General features: G+C 43.6%; 1 protein-coding gene and 1 pseudogene across 9 annotated transcripts in view; both read right to left on the bottom strand.

Moving 5' to 3' along the window:
* PACRG (parkin coregulated) overlaps positions 1-17,356 on the bottom strand; it is a 640,692-nt gene that overhangs the window by 136,611 nt on the left and 486,725 nt on the right. The window lies entirely within an intron of this gene.
* On the bottom strand, positions 8,900-8,995 carry LOC112440292 (small nucleolar RNA U13; annotated as a pseudogene).

Below are 17,356 nucleotides of genomic sequence, written 5' to 3'. Positions count from 1 at the left end.
TTCCTTTCTTTTTATTTTAGTGTTTAGTTGTTACCAAACCAAAGCCTCTCTCTTATAAGCAATATTTGACAATAATAAAATATCAAACCACACTATGAATTGACTCACCACGGGCAGAATTGAAAAAGAAAACTGTACATGTTAAAGATTCCTTTGGAGGAGTTTTAGGAAATTGTGAAGAATTAAAAACAAATCCCTATAATATAGAAGATAAAACCTTGTGAAATTGAAAAAATTTTCCAGAGAGAAATGTATAAGAGGAAGTGGACAATATTTCTGATAATTTCTCTTAGGTGCTGGCAAGCTGTTGAATTTTAGACACATTTCCTTGCTAGTCTATAGACATTAACACAGGGGATGAATGGCATGATCTGGCAAGAGGAAAACCCCTTCTCCAAGGAGAAGGACCTTGAGGAATTTGGAAGCAGATATTTCATATTCCACAAGTAAAAGAACACCATGCTCTCAAGACATACGTTTTCTAGTCACCAACACCACCTCCTCTCAGTCAAGTGATATTTTAGTGGCAAGCTTCATGGAAGGCAGTTACGTACAATGGGGAAATTGAGAAATTATTTTAATGGAGCCTGTGTCTCCAGAAGATTATATGATGCTTTATCAATGGAGAAGAAATATATCTGTATATGCTTCAGGATTATCATTAGACTGTCACATGCAAAAGGGGAAATATGACAGGTTTGGGGATATTAGAGAGCAGCAGGAAATGTGGTGCGTCTGAACTGCTCGAGTCATGCTCACAACTCCCATTCAGCCGGCTTACGGTGGAAGAGGTGAGCCCCTTCTCATTTCAGGCAAATTCTTCTGCTATGTCTTCCCACCTCCTCAGGAGCCTTGTACAATAGATTACAGCCTTTCTTTTTTGTACCTTCAGTTTCATGGAGCTCATATCTTTCTTCATTTAAACATAGTCGTGTCTTTTCGTCTTAAAACTAGCAAGTCTCTGTCTAACCCAAAACGCTACCAACATTTGGCCCCACTTTCCTTCGTCAAAATCAACTTTTTAAAAAGAGTTGCCTGTACTTGCTCTCTTTCTCAACTCTCATTTATTTTTTTACCCATTATAATCTGGCTTCTGTTTTACCTCTATATGAAAACTGCTTTACCCAAGACAGCATTGTTGCTCAGTTCAATGGACATTTTTCAGCCTTTATTTTACTTTGCCTCCAAGAGAAATTTTTGACTCTGCTCTCTTTGTTTAAACACATTCTTCTTTTGGTGCCCATAGAAGTAAACTCCCGTGGTTTTTGACCTACATCTGTGGCTACATCTGCTTGGTCTCCTTTGGGAGCCGTCTGTCCCTTAAATGTAGGTGTTTTAGTCTGTTGGGGCTGCTATAAAGGAATGCCGAGGCTGGATAATTTTCAAGGAAAAGAGGTTTATCTTGGCTCGTGGCTCTACAGGCCATATAAGAAACATGGCACCAGCATCTGCTTCTGGTGAGGGCTTCAAGAAGCTTCCATTTATTGTGGAAGATGAAGGGGAGCTGGTGTGTGCAGAGATCACATGGCCAGAGAGGAAGCAAGAGAGACAGGAGGAGCTGCCAGGTTCTTTTCAACAACCAGTTTCTGCAGGAACTAAGAGTGAGAACTCACCCACTCCCATGAGAAGTCACTCCCCTGAGAATGGCACCAAGCCATTCCTGAGGGATCTGCACCCCCCATGACCCACACACCTCCCACCAGGCCTCACTTCAAACATTGCAGATCAAATTTCAACATGAGACTTGGCAGCGCCAAACAAGCTATATCCAAACCATACCCAAACCATAGCAGAGGGTGAGACTCAGAACTGCACCCTAGATCATCTTCTGTCCCTGCTCTGTGTCACTTTCTATGGACCATCTCCATCATTAATGACAAGAGTGATCTTCCATTAACGATGATAGTTATCCCCCAAGACCTGAACACTCTTAAATGGCTGAAAAAAATCTATTATTTCCCACCAGGCATTTCTTATTGAGCCCCAGGACAAAATGTCTTATTATTTAGGGAATATTTCTATTTGAATGTCTCTCATTTGGTGAAATCTTAACAATGAAGGACAGTGCAACTTACAATTTCCCTCCTTCCCTACAAACGTGCTCCTCATTCCATTTCCCCTTTCAGAATTTTGTTTTCACAACAGAAATCCAGAATGTATCTTTTACTCATCCTTCTTCCTCACTCACAATTCCGTTATTAAGACCTGTCCTTTATATGTCTTCAATATTTTTCAAATATTTCCATTTTCTCCATCTCCTCTGCCCCTAACACAAAGAGGTCACTGCCATTTCTCATGTGGACAGCTGTATCCTGCCCCCTCCATGGCCTCTTGGACTGTCTTTATCCCTTCCCATCTTGATGTTAAAATGTTTCCTCTTATTTTCTTGAACTCATAATATGTTTTCTCACACAATGAAATGCATGGCAGTTATTTCTTTGGGCTAGCATGCAAAAGTCATTTAGCCACACAGGGTAATTTAGAAAATGGCATCTCTCAAGTTCAAGGCTGGTGTCATTTCTCTCTCTCTCTCCAAATTACCATCTAGGTCAACTGTAAAATGCCCCTTGCAGCCTCCGGCCTCCTGCATTCTACTCCATTCCTGTTTTTACTGGCAGGTGAACTTTTTGTTCATCAACCAGTTCAGCCATCTCTTCATCCATCCATTCACACACCTTCAGCTTTGTCCCTAAATAATTTAAATCTCCTAACAGAGATGTAAAAAACATGAAAGTAGGTAAGAAAAATACAAAGGATAGTGAGCAGGTTATTCCCATTGTGAATTGAAGATGGATTGCAGCAAAGAATACTTCTTGGGGGACAAATTCCTGCTGAGCGTGTTCTGTAACATCACAATACAAGAGAAAACTTAACAGAAAATGTGTTTGAAGTTGCTGAGACCATCTCCTCCCCAGAGATGCCCTTTGCTACACTGGCAGGGCCACTCCAGCTGTAGTCCCAGAGGGATGCGGCCCTGGTGTGAGGGGCAGTATTTCAGCTGGAGGAGCAGAGTTGGGAGAGGGCTGAGGGCTGGTTTCGGGGGTGGAGGCTCCTGGAGGAGGGTGGAGGGGCTGGCTGTGCAGGTCCAGGGCCTACTCCTGGGAGTGTGAGCTGGGGGGTAGGTGAGGCGTGCTCTTTACCTTGCTCTGCTCTCAGGCCATGCCTGGACTGTTCTTCCTGCTCTGGCACCTCAGGGAATCAATCACTTTTGTCTCTTCCTATTGCCTGCTGTTCCTGAACAGGGCTCCTCTTCTCGCTGGTCCACAGGAACCTGTTGACCTTCCCCGGTGTGCCTTAGGGAAGCGGAACACCCTCAAAGTATAAGTGTGTTTTGCCATGAGCAAGGCCAGGACCACAGAGCCACCTTCCTCTGCCCCTTCTCATCTCTGCTTCTTATTTCCACACCTTCCCACCTTTCCCTTCCCTTACTGCACTGCCTTCTTCCTTCTCCTCTTCCTTTGTTCCTCCTTTCCTCTTTTTCTTCCTTTTCCCTTCCCTTCTTACTAAACAAAGTAAGAAGTGGACAAAGTGTGAGCGTTGGTCTGACATGCGGGCTGGAGCTAAGAGCTACTCTACCAGGAGGACTTGCAGGTTGGGGCTCGGGCACGCTGCAGCAGCGGAGGAGCCTGTGGAGTAGCCAGGCCCCAGCGGGACACGGCACCTGGTGCGGGTGAGCTCTTCTCTATTATAAAAGTGTGACGCTAATCTTCAGCTCTCCTGGGTTCTCTTCATCATAAATATTCTTGGAATGAACATCACTGTGTTGGCTTGTCCTGAGGCACTCACCTCAGCCACTCCCTTCTAGGCTGGACCTTTGTGTTCTGTAGAGAGCTGCCTTGGGTGGTAGAGGCTGGCCTGAGAGTCCCAGCAAGTCAGTGCCCACTTCAAGTCGTCTTCAGAAGTAGCTTATTTTATTTGTTCTAAATAATTATCTGTCCATTTCAACATATACTGCAGATGAAATATCTGCCAATGCAGCATTACATAAATACCAACGTAGTGCCAGCTCCAGCTGAGAGTGAAGCCGGGACTTGTTTACCTGCAGTAACCGCGTGCTCAGCATTCTTGGGTGAGGCTGTTTATCATGGCCAACCTGCAGCCAGTGGTCTGGAGAGGCTCTTGCACCTGTACGGTCCCACCTCAGAGAGGCAAATGGATCTCTGCTTGTTGAGAGTGATTCTGAAACTATGCAAGCTCGTGGATAAGGGGCTCTGACTGGCAGATGGAGTTTGTTAAGGGTAAAAGGAGTCACCTGGTGGGCGCTGGTCCTGGGGAAGGCATGCAGTCAGCCAGGATTGCTTGCCTTTTCAAGCCACCCTATGTGAAGTCACCTTTTGCTGAGGCATCCTGGCTCAGCGGATCTGGGCTCATAGTTGTGAAGACCTGCAAAGTTGCTGATCCATCTGTATGGAATTGTCTGCATCCGTGCAGGGTGTGACAACCCGGCATGTCACTGTGGTCAGAGCAGCCCGGGGCTCTCCTGCATGCAGCGCCGGTGCAGACTTCCAGCAAGCCCATCTGGGGACTGTCCACTGCTTTATAAAGGGTATGGGCAGGGAACTCTGGTCAGGTTCGAGCAGGATGTGATTAACATGACACAGACTACTCTTTTATTGTTCTAACAGCATTTTCAGTGGCATGGCAGTGAGTGGGTCACAGGACACAAGAAAAGACAGTGGATGAAGTTAAGAGAAATAGAAAAGCCGCAGGAAGCAATTTTGGAGGACGCCAGTGCTGCTGGCAGGAGAAACCCCAGCCAGCAAGCCACAGCTCCCCCGTGGGCCTGCCCGCCTTGCCAGCCTCCCAAAGGTGGTGACGCCCCCAGCCGCAGCCCCATCCTATCTTGAGAGCCCCTGTTTGGGGTCTCCACTTTCTCTGCTGGCCCAGAGGAGCCGTTGCCTTTGCAGGGATCTTCTTAGTTGTGCCTGAAGATTGTGGCACCCTTGACCTCTCTCCTCTGCCATCTCAATACCATATTCATTTCTGTCCCGCAGGCTTCTTTCACGAGGCTGCAATTACTGGCAGGGACACCTTACCTACCTCCTCCTCTCTCTCCAAATACTGTCCTTCGAGGCCTAATTGAAGGCCTCTCTCCTCCAGGAAGTCTTTTCTGAATGTTTGAGGCTCTGATAACCTTCCGGGTTTTTCCCTCCCTAACTCTGCTCCTACAGCAGTTCGGCATTACACACCATCCTGCGTTCTTTATTTGTTTATTCAACCACGTTTTAGGGATTTTGAAGGTGAATTACTGTTGCTGTTTCCATCAGCAATAAACAGACATGTAGACACATAGTTGGACACATTTGGACACGTCAAATAAGTCTTAAAGGCCGTGGAATGAGTCTAGTTATATATGTTTTTGCATTCTAGATGGCATGAAATTTAACGTCTATTCAAAAGTCGAAACTATAAAACTCCACTAAGTATAAGCTTTCCAGATAACTAGTTTATTTTCTCCCTGGAACTTAAAATAGGAGGAGGAAAGGGAAGTCTAATTCTGAGAAAGTAGGATCTCTTTCGGATGTTTTGTCCATTAAATAGTGAATATTTTATTACACTAAAAATTCTATGCATGTAGACTTATAGTAAGTACTCCATATACATTTTAGGCTGATAAATTGGAATAACTGGTATTCTAAGGGGCATAATTTCCTAACATAAGGACACAGTTATCTGTGCTACAATGAAGAGATTAAAAATTGGTTGTTGAATGCTTTATCTTAAAGGAGTGCTGTGTAGTAAAGAAGATTCATATTTGCTAAGCTCTTTAAAAACTGTAATGCATGGTGCAAATGTTACATATATAGACGTACATTCTCTTTGCAAAGAGCTTTCACAAAGGACAATGTACTATGAAGATGGCCACTTGGAAGTAAATAGGACTTTGAGGAGTTTCTGATGCCACTGTAGAGAATGTCAACAATGGCAGTATTAAATTTGCTGTTTTTTATTATTTATTTCAATGCCCAGAAGCAAACTGTTGAATAATTTCACCATCAGGTTACAATTGAATTAGGTTCTAAATTATAGGAGGTTAGTGGGACTCTGTGGACCTGAAATTGACCTCTGCTGTCACTTGGAGACAGTTCTGGGCATCTTGCTGACAACAGCCGCTAAAGGAATTGTGGAGCCTGTTGGTCCTCATGAGAGGAAGTCAGCGCTTTCCTCATCCATCTTTTCTTCCTTCTTAAGAAAAATTCTTCTGTCCCAAATTTCTTCCCAGAGGAGGGTTCTCCTAGAACTATTCAAGGGTCTCTTCCAACAGCATTTGACAGGTGTGGAATTACTACTTAAAAAAGTCACGAGACTAACTAACTGAAGGGGAATGATGGTGCTTGACTACGAAGGCCACATTTGTGCTCAGGTGCAGGTTATTCAAGCTGTGGCTGAATGTCTTTGGAACCATTACTGGGGCAAAGGCTGCAGACAACTCCTTGCTAAACCATAAAGTGATGATTCTGGCAAGCAAAGATCAGATGCAATCTGAGTGCTCTGAGAAGCAGAAGAATCAGTGCTTTGAAAGGGATCACAAATACTGGATTTTTTGTGGTGGTGGTGGTGGTGGTTTTGTCTTTTTTAGAGGCAGAGGTCTCACTCTGTCACCCAGGCTGGAGTGCTGTGGCACGATTATTGCTCACTGCAGCCTCTAACTCCTGGGCTCAAAGTGATCCTCCTGCCCCAGCCCCCTGAGTGCCATAGGTGTGCACCACCTCTCCCCTGGTTACTTTTCTGTAGAGACGGGGGTCTCACTATGTTGACTAGGCTGGTCTTGAACTCCTGGACTCAAGTGATCCTCTTGCCTCAGCCTCCCAGAGCATTGGGACTACAGGTGTGAGCCACTATGCCTGGCCTGCAAATACTTTTAAATTGAGATATGAAATTTAGCCCTTTCTGGTTCAGTAAAATGTTTACTATTTTTATAAACAAAACATCAGAAGGAGATTCTACTTTCTCAGAATTAGACTTCCCTTCCATCCTATTTTCAGGTCCATGGAGAAAGTAAACTGGTCATTTGGAAAGATTATTTTCAGGAGTTTTATAGTTTTGGACTTCTGAATTAGACAGTAAATTTCAAGCTGTCTGGAATGGAAAAACATATATAACTAGACTCATTCTGCGACCTTTAAGACTTATGTGATGTGTCCAAATGTTGGTCACTGTGCTAGAGAATCACTCCAGTCTGCATTTATTCCAATTTATAAAGGTTTCTTTTTATTTTCAGCTGAAATTTTTACTTTGGGAAATGTTACAAAAATAATCATGATCGTTCACCATCGTTCCTTTACTTCTGCAGTATTGCCGAAAGTTTTAAAAAAGTGACTGTACTTTTTCCATAAAAAGGAATTCTTTGGTATAAAGTTGGTTTACTAATCATACTCTAATGGCCGTGCACCGGTGCACTATCTTAATCTATTTGTCATAAACTGACCGCCAGCATAATTTTGAATGAATTAATGAATTAATCCAGCACATGTTGAGCCTCCGCTGTGTGCCAGGTACTCTTCTAGGTTTACTTATTCCTTTTTTTTTGCCTGCTTAATGATTTCCAAAGCTTATCTGCCTCCACTGATGTCCATTTCAATCATTTTCAGGTGTAGATTAAGAACACCCTCTGGGCTCAGGGACTCTGACTACATCTTCTGATACCAGAAGTACTTCAACTTGCTCTCATTTGAAGAATCCATTGCCTGGAGAGCTGGTCAAATTCCTGGAGGGTCATGGATTTTTGTCACACTGATTAGTGGTAGACTGAAAAAAAATAATTTTCTTGTTTTCTAATATATATATATCATAAACAGGAAACAAATATATGTGTCTTCTCTGTATATTTAAAAACAATAACCTTCTGGATACATTTCCAGACTCTGAACTCATGCTTGTTTTGATGTTCATTGTGGTTTTTCACCAACACTGCCTGTCTGTATGATCTTTAATCACAAGTTAATTTTTAAAAGCTTCATTAGTGTGCTGTTTTTCTAAGCTGAAATTAGTTTTTTCGACTTGGACATATCAGCTTAGCTGCATGTGCCTTATTTTCTTATTATCATAATCTATGGCTGGTGGTGTCAATTTGATGAGAGGTTGTGCTAATAACACCCAAGTTGTGGGTTTCATTCTCGCCACAGGGAGAGCAGTTCGTCTCAATGGAACAGGCAGACCTATCTTGTCCAGTCTTGCAAACGTGTATGAGGGTCTGGGTGTAAGGGTGAATGTTTGCTGGACCTGGGTGTTAAAGCTTTGTAGTCCCCATCAGTATAAAGCTGTTTCTGCTCCTGCTGACCTGGCTCAGTGCAAGTCCTGTAATGATGGGTAGGCTGCTGGCTCTGCTCCTTCATGAAGGATGGCACACCCATGGGAATGGCTTACAGTCCTCTCGTTATCTTTCCGTTACATATATTGGTGCATCTTCAACTTCTAACTCATTAGAACAGCAGTGCTAGAGTTTGAATATTTGATTGCGCTCAAATGTTGTGTTGAAATGGAATCCCGTGTTGGAGGCGAGGCCTGGTGGGAGGTGTGCTTTGGTCATGGGGTGGATGCCTCATGGCTTGGTGCCATCCTTGCCCTAGTGAGTGAGTACTGGTGAGGTCTGGTTGTTAAGTACGTGGCACCTTACCTCCCACCTCCCTCTTGTTCCTGCTTTCATCTTGTGATGTGCGTGCTCCTACTTCGCCCTCTATCGTGAGTAGAAGCTTCCCGAGGCCTCCTGGGAAGCAGATGGCAGCACAATGTTTCCTGTACAGCCTGCAGAACTGGGAGTCAATTAAATCTCTTAAAAATTATCCAGCCTCAGGTATTTCCTTATAGCAATGCAAGAATGGCCTAATACAAGCAGGAAGTCATGTTTTTACATGCCACAAAAATTCCCGTGGAATCTTATGTGGTTTACCATTATTTTTTTTAACGTACCATCATCATTTATAAGGTTTGAGGGAGGCATATCTCACACATGAGTGTGAAATCCTACTCATCACGCTTATGAACTACAAAAGATCAGTTTACCATGATTTTTAATCCCATTGGCTCTTTTAATTAAAATAGACATCAATGATGCAAACACTTTCAAACATTTTTGGAGTTTATCCTTTACTACATCATGGGTCACTGTGGAGGCTGCTGCTGAGTACTGTCCCAACCCTCCTACGGAACAGGTTCTCCCCAGGCACTGGGATGTGAGCCACCGATGGCTGGGTGTCACCCTGGGAATTGCCCTCCGCCTCAGACAGGAGCTGCTTCACTCAAGGTTACCCCTTCCTCCAGCAGCCTGCATGGGCTGGCTAATGTATAGGCACAGAGCCCCAGCCCCTTGGCCTCAAGTGGAGATTGCCTGGGACCCCCTCCAAGAAGTCTAACCTCTCCTGCCCAGCCGTTTCTTCCTCTTTCTTCCCACCTCCAGCGTTATTAAGGCCTAACTGACAAATAAAAACTATATACATTTACAGTCCACAATGTGATGTTTCAACACATGTACGCTCTACCCTGTGGGATGATTACATCAAGCTTATTAGCATATCCATCACCTCACATGCTTCTCATGTTTTTGTGGTGAGAACATTTAAGACCTACTCCCTTAGCAATTTTCAAATATACATTATTATTAACCAGCGTCACCATACTGCAGTGGATCTCCAGAACTCATTCATCCTGTCTCATCAAAACTTTGTGCCTTTTAACCAACATCTCCCAATCCGCTTTCCTTCCCCAGGCTCCTGCTAAACACCGTTCTACTCTCTGCTTCTGTGAATTTGACTTTAGATTCCACATATGAGTGAGATCACGCAGTTTTTGTCTTTATGTGACTGGTATATTTCACTTAGCATAATGTCCTCCAGGTTTATTCATGTTGTCGAAAATGAGAGGATTTCCTTCTTTTTATTTTGTTTTTTTGGTAGAGACAGGGTCTTGCTGTGTTGCCCAGGCTGGTCTGAAACTCCTGCACTCAAGTGATCTTCCTGCCTCAGCCTCTCAAAGTGCTAGGATTACAGGCATGAGCCACTGTGCACAGCCAATTTCCTTCTTTTTAAAGGCTGAATAGTATTCCATTGTATATATGTACCACATTTTCTTTATCCATTCATCGACTGATGGACACTTAGGTTGATTCCATGTCTTGGCTACTGTGAATAATGCTGCAATGAAAATGAAAGTGCAGTATCTCTTCAACATACTGATTTAATTTCCTTTGCATCTATATGCCCAGAAGTGGGATTGCTGGATTACACAGTATCTCTATTTTTAACGTTTTGAGGAACCTCCATACTGTTTTCCATAATGGCTGTACTAATTTACACTCCCACTAACAGTGCGTAAGGGTCCTCTTTTTCCACATCCTTACAAACACTTGCTATATTAGTTCATTCTCACACTGCTATAAAGATACTACCTGAGACTGGGTAATGTATAAAGTACTCACAGTTCTGCATGGCTGGGGAGGCCTCAGGAAACTTACAGTCATGGCAGAAGTGGAAGAGATACACCTTACATGGTGGCAGGTGAGAGACAGGGAGTGAGATGCTAAGGAGGAAGAGCCCCTTATAAAGCCATCAGATCTCATGAGAACTCACTCACTATCATGAGAACTGCATGAGGGTAACCACCCCTGTGATCCAATCACCTCCCACCAGGTCTCTCCCTAGACATGTGGGGATTATGGAGATTAAAATTCAAGATGAGATTTGGGTGGGGACACAGCCAAACCACATCACTTGCTATCTTTTGTCATTTTGATATTAGCCATTCTAATAGGTGTGAAGAGATATCTCATCATGGTTTTAATTTGCATCTCCTTGATGATTACTGATGCTGACCATTTTTTCATGTACCTGTTTGCCATCTGTATGTCTTCTTTTGAGAAATGTCTGTTCAGATCCTTTGCCCATTTTTAAATTGGGTTATTTGTTTTCTTGCTATCAAATTGTTTGAATTCCTTATATATTTTGTATATTAACTCATAGGATTTTTGGTTTGCAAATATTTTCTTCCATTCCGTAGGTTATCTCTTCACTCTATTGATTATTTCCTTTGCTGTACAGAAGCTTTTTAGTTTGATATAATCCCATTTATCTAGTTTTGCTTTTGTTGCCTGTGCCTTTTGGGTTATATCAAAAACAACAACAACAAAACTACCTAGGCCAATGTCACGTAGTTTTCCCCTATGTTTTCTTCTAGTAGTTTTACAGTTCCAACTCTTATATTTAAATCTTCAATCCATTCTGAGTTGACTTTTGTATGTTGTGAGATAAGGCCCAGTTTCTTTTTTCTGCATGTGGATATCCAGTTTTCTCAATACCATTTATTGAAGAGACTGTCCCTTCCCTGTGTTATGTTCTTGGCAGCTTTGTTGCAGATCAGCTGACTATAAATGTGTGGATTTATTTTTGGCCTCTCTATTCTGTTCTATTTGGTCTACATGTCTGTTTTTATGCCAGCACCATGCTGTTTTGATTATTATATCTTTGTAGTGTATTTGGAAATCAGGCAGTGTGGTGACTGCAGCTTTTTTTTTTTTTTTTTTTTTTTTTTTTTGAGATGGAGTCTCACTCTGTTGCCCAGGCTACAGTGCAGTGGCATGATCTTGGCTCACCACAAGCTCCATATCCCAGGTTCAAGTTATTCTACTGCCTTAGCCTCCTGAGTAGCTGGGATTACAGGTGCCTGTCACTGTGCCTGGCTAATTTTTGTATTTTTAGTAGAGATGGGGTTGTGCCATATTGGCCAGGCTGGTCTTGAACTCCTGACCTCAGGTGATCTTCTCACCTTGGCCTCCTAAAGTGCTAGGATTACAGGCATGAGCCACCATGCCTGGTCCCAGCTTTGTTCTTTTTGCTCAACATTGCTTTGGCTATTCAGGGTGTTTGTGGTTCCATATACGTGTTAGGATAGTTTTCCTATTTCTGTGAAAAATGCCATTGGAATTTTGATAAGGATAGCATTCTCAGTCTCTTATAGGCGTTATTTCTGTGCAAGAATCTCCAACTCAGAGCCCATTTCCAGGGAACCTGACTAACAGAATCACTCTGTTTCTACTTTATTTTTCATCCACTGTTTAGAAAAGCAATTCAATTAGCAAGGCACATCTTCATAATGCATGCCTTTCTGCCTGTTTGTGGACCAGCTCCCTCTCCCTAAGCATGTTTCTTCTGGTCCTCAGCCAGTTGAAAGCCCACCACATGCTAAGGCCAGCAAAAAGCAGTCTCCCTCAAGCCTTTTCTGACCACTTTCTCTTTCCTGTTCCCTCTTCCAAAATTAAGTCCTCCTGTAACCCTTGATTTAGGCTTCTTCTTTTATAGCATTTACTTTTTCCTGTGCATTACAGTTGAGTCGTCTAACTCTCTCACTAGAATGCAAGCTTCTACTACTTCCATCCTTCTTCTGCTTTCCCATTGTGTGTGGAGCTCAGTGGGCACTCAGAAAATGTTTTCTCAATGGGACACACACATTTTTATTCTCAGTATTTTAGTTTATCCTTAATATTCTTTTTTTTTTATTTTTCATTTCTGAGATGGAGTTTCACTCTTGTTGCCCAGGCTGGAGTGCAACGGCGCAATCTCGGCTTACTGCAACCTCTGCCTCCCACGTTCAAGGGATTCTCCTGCCTCAGCCTCCCAAGTAGCTGGGATTACAGGTGCCTGCCACCATGCTCAGCTAATTTTTGTATTTTTAGTAGAGACAGGGTTTCACCACGTTGGCCAAGCTGGTCTTGAACTCCTGACCTCAGGTGATTCACCTGCCTCGGCCCCCCAAAGTACTGGTATTACAGGCATGAGCCATCGTGCCCGGTCAATGTTCTTTTGTTTTACTTCTTTTTCCCTAGGTATGTTATACACAATCATACCTACTACATTTTTCAGTAGAAGTTAATTGGTAATTATTTAAGGCAAGATCAATCTGTACACTAAGTTAAATAATCACAATATTACAGTCTCATTTACTTTTCCTTTTTGAGCTCCATAATCATTAAATTTCTCTACGGCATTCTGATATTACTACAACTCTACATGATTTTTCAAAAGTAACATTTGAAATGTTGCAGTCAATTCTCTTAATTACTTGGGATGGAGGCAGTTTGGACCCAGTAATTTATATATGTTAATACTTATAACTGTTTATTTATCTGATGTCAATATTGGGTTCTGCAGAATCTACATTATTTCTTAGTGGTTCAAATCTCTTAATTTTTCTTTCTTGGGCAGATTGGGCAAATGCTTCAGCTCTTTTAGGATGGCCATTAATTCCACCCCATCCTTGTTACTTGTGAACGTGTTTAAAAGTGTTTTCCGTGCAATGCTTTTGTTCACATATATATTTTTTTAAGTGAGACAAGGTCTCACTCTCACCCAGGCTGCAGTACAGTGGTGTGATCTCAGCTCACCGCAACCTCCGCCTTCCGGGTTCAAGCGATTCTTCTGCCTCAGGCTCCCAAGTAGCTGGGACTACAGGCACCTGCCACCACACCTGGCTAATTTTTGTATTTTTAGTAGAGATGGGGTTTCACCATGTTGGCCAGGCTGGTTTCGAACGCCTGACCTCGGGGGATCCACCCGCCTCGGCCTCACACATCCTTCTTTGGATGCAAGCTCCCATCTCACGCACCCTCACAGCATCGCCAGGAACACGGTTGGTTGCGATGGACCATGGGGGACCTTCATTTCCACAAGCTGTCCCTGAGAATTCCAACCTGCTTCTTGTAAATATAGTTACATGCTCAAATATCTTTTTTATAGTGGGTTAATTTTCTTGACTTTTCAATTATCACTGTAATCTATAATAAAAGTTTAAAAAATACTTTACAGTTTTTTGTCATTTGGTCAGCTCACCTGAACAACTTGATTTATTTAGGAAAAATGTTCCATCAGCTGCTGAATTCAGTGTCTCCTGCACTGCACCTGAATATCGCCAGGTGATCAGGGTGCAGCCTGTCTGTATTCTCATACCTTCTAGCAGATTTTATAGATCCCAGAGCTGCGGATTAGAAAATATTCTTCTAGCCCTTAACAGTCTGGCTGTGCAAGGTCCCACGACCCAGTATCCTCAGCTCTTCTCTCCAATACACACCTGTGCCTGGCGGGGAAGACCTTTAATAGGCAAAGCCCTTGCTGTCAACAGTGAGCGAATGACATTGAGCTTTGGGTCCTCAGCAAGCCCACTGAACTGCAGTGCCTTGGTCAGTTCAGTACAGTTCAGCACACTTGCAGGGACACAACACATCTTTGGCATTCTTTGGAATATTATTCATTTATTTATGTTTTCTTGCTTGTTTATTTAAAGTTGTGGTTATTTTCAAATAGTTCCCTTGGCTGCAAATACCCTCCTTTCTGATAATCAGGCAGAAGCCTAGGATTCCAGCTTCAACATAAGATGTGCTTTGCAACCATGTAAGTACCTCCCTGAGAGTCACTGGTTCAGCTGCACATGGTGAAATTAATCAAAGAGTAATGTCTATTTCACAGAGTCACAGTGAGGTGTAGGCAAGGCACAAAGGCACATGTACAAAGTTTGCAGGGAGCTTGGCTCCTTCTTCTCACTGCCTTTGCCCGCACGGAAGAGAAGTGGCGTCAACCTTCCCGCAACACCCAGATTCAGACTCTAAGGACCCAGTGGCTTCCTGAAGATTCCTATCTCTGGACTCTGTTTTATTTGGGAATACAGGAACAAATAACTAGGAAAACTGCGATGCTGAGCCAGATGTGGGGAAATAGAGTATTTATTTTATCCTGTACCATTTACTTCCAAGATAATGAAATGCTTTCTAGAGGACTGAGACAGCCCACTACAGTATTTTCTTATGTATTTTGTCTTCAAAATGCTTGATTTCCATTAGCATTTTTAAAATAGTAATCTGCAGACACTAAAGCTTGTTTTACTCCTGAACTATATGATTTATTCTCACTGTGTCTTGCCTCTCATGTGAAATTGCTGGAACAAGACAGCAAAGTGATGCAGAGCCCAAGTTGCGTAACATCAGTAAGCTTAGGTCTTCCTTTCCCAAATGACAGGGACAATAATGAATCTTACCTCATAGGGATGTTGTGAGGATTTAACAAAGAAATCCAGGTAAGCTCTTAGGATGATTCCTGGTACTTGGTAAATATGCAATACAGTTTAGCCATTATTAACGATCATTAGACATTCCATATACTTCTGGTAACATTTACGTGCAATCATGAGTATTTAACTTCTCCACATACTCTCTTAAAAAAAACGTAATTAAAGGAAAGATATGCAAATATTTATCTCCAAATCACACACATCTGGAAGTTTCAAAAAGTGGTCTTTGACTTTAAGTACTGGACTGCAATTTTCTTATCTAATTTAATTTATCATATATTATGGAAACTCTATGGCATTCTGTGAGTTTTCCCAAACGCTGTCTTTTCTGTGCCATCTTCTCCGCCTTAGAGCCTGGCTCTCACTCCTGCCTCGTACCCTTGTTCTCAGGTCTACTATGGAGAGAGAGAGGGCGTGTGCAAATCTACATCTCAGCCCCACTTGCCCCCGCTTAGCAGTCAGTCCTTCTGTCCCTTGTCTCAGAATGCCCTGCCAAGAGGCCTGAGTACTGGGACCACACCCCTGGATAAATTAGACAATGTATGGAAAAACTCACAGACGAGGCTTTGTGAGCATGAGCGTAATTACTAAAAAGATGGAGCACACCCTTTCCTTCCTGTACTCCCCCACCCCCGCCCTCTGTCCTGACTCTATCTGTCGCAGAAGACACAGAAGTCACTCTGCATGTATTGGGAGCTCCTTTTATGTGCAGCTCTGTTCTGGATTCTGGGCAGGTGGTGGTGAAAAGACGGCATCCTTGCTTGGACTGGGGCTCACATGCTAGGGAGAAAGAGAGCTAATGCATTGATATTAAATAGTAGATGATGACTTGGTTTCAAACAGCAGTGTGTTTTGTGAAGCAAAATAAAGCAAGGTAAGATATGGGAGGAGGGTGTGCAGCCTTTCCATAGGGCAGCCAGGGGAGGCCTCTTTGGGGAAGCATGTTTGGACAGAGACCTCAGCAATGGTGAGCACCCCATGGAGACCGGGGCCAGGATGCTCCGGGCTGAGCGAGCAGAAACTGTAAAGGCTGCAAATAGGAAATGTCCTTGGTGTTTCTGAGGCTTAGGGAAATGCTGGTAGGAGGGAGGGAGGCAGCAGGAGGAGGCAGGTGGGAAAGGCAGGCTGAGCTGTAGGAGGAGGCAGGTGGGAAATTCAGGCTGAGCTGCAGGAGGAGGCAGGTGGGAAAGGCAGGCTGAGCTGCAGGAGGAGGCAGGTGGGAAAGGCAGGATGAGCTGCAGGCCGCAGTGGGGAGGAGGATTTTACTCTCAGCTCAATGAGAAACCATTGGGAGGTATTTAAGCAAGAGAATGGCATGATGGGATTAATGTATTGAAAAGATAACTCTTTTGCATAGAAAGCAGATTTTCAGGCTTTAAGAATAGATGCAAGGAGAAGAACTAGAAGACAAATGCAGAAGTTCAACCCAGAGACAGTGAAGGCTTGGGAAGACACATTCTGGATACTGTGAGACATGCTCAGCTTTAAGGTGGGTTGTGAGGGCAGAGCCCATGAGCTTTGCTGCTGGATGGGCTGTGTCTTATAAGGATTAGAGAAGAATAAAGATTGACTTTTAGGGCTTTGGTCTATATAACTGGTGGTATTGGCTGAGATGGAAATGGCCAAGAAAGAGTGGACTTTGGAGGAAAATGAAGAGCTGTGTCAGAGGTTAATTCTAAATCACCTATTTAGACATTCAAATAGGAATAGTGAGGCGGCGGTTGGACATACAAATTAGAGGGGTGGTTAGAGCTGGGCATATCAACCTGTGACTCTGTCATCTGTGTATAAAATGGCTTAAAACCATGGACTAGAATAGGGTTGCTGGACAGAACAGGCACTGTGGACCTTCTATGCGGAGTAAGCGCAGTGGGGGCTGTCCTGTGCATTGGAGGATGTTTGGCCGAATCCAAGGCCTCCAGACACGAATGCCTGCGGCATCTCCCCACCTTGTGACAAAAGTGTCTTCAGACATTGTCAAGTGACCCCTGCAGGGCAAAGCTGTCCCCTGTTGAGATCCACTGGACTATATACAGGTTGAGAGAGTGCAGCTGGAGAAGAGAGTAGCCCGAGCCCTGCCCCTGCGGCAGAGGGAGGAGGAGCCAGCCCAGGAGATGGGGGAGCGACCTGTGAGCTGGGAGGAGCTGGAGGAGCAGGTGGACAAGGCTGTTATCAGAGCAGATGGTTGGGGTGAGTGTTGCTGGGAGTTTGAGTAAGAGGAGGACAAAGAACAGGACCTTGGGTCTGGCAACACCGAGGCTGCCAGGGGCCCTGACATGAGGCATTTCAATGGAGAGAAGGAGACAGA

This window comes from Pan paniscus, chromosome 5 (assembly GCF_029289425.2).
Source record: "Pan paniscus chromosome 5, NHGRI_mPanPan1-v2.0_pri, whole genome shotgun sequence".
NCBI lineage: Eukaryota > Metazoa > Chordata > Mammalia > Primates > Hominidae > Pan > Pan paniscus.
The sequence above is the reverse complement of the archived record's forward strand: the minus strand, read 5'-3'. Positions and strand labels throughout refer to the sequence as shown.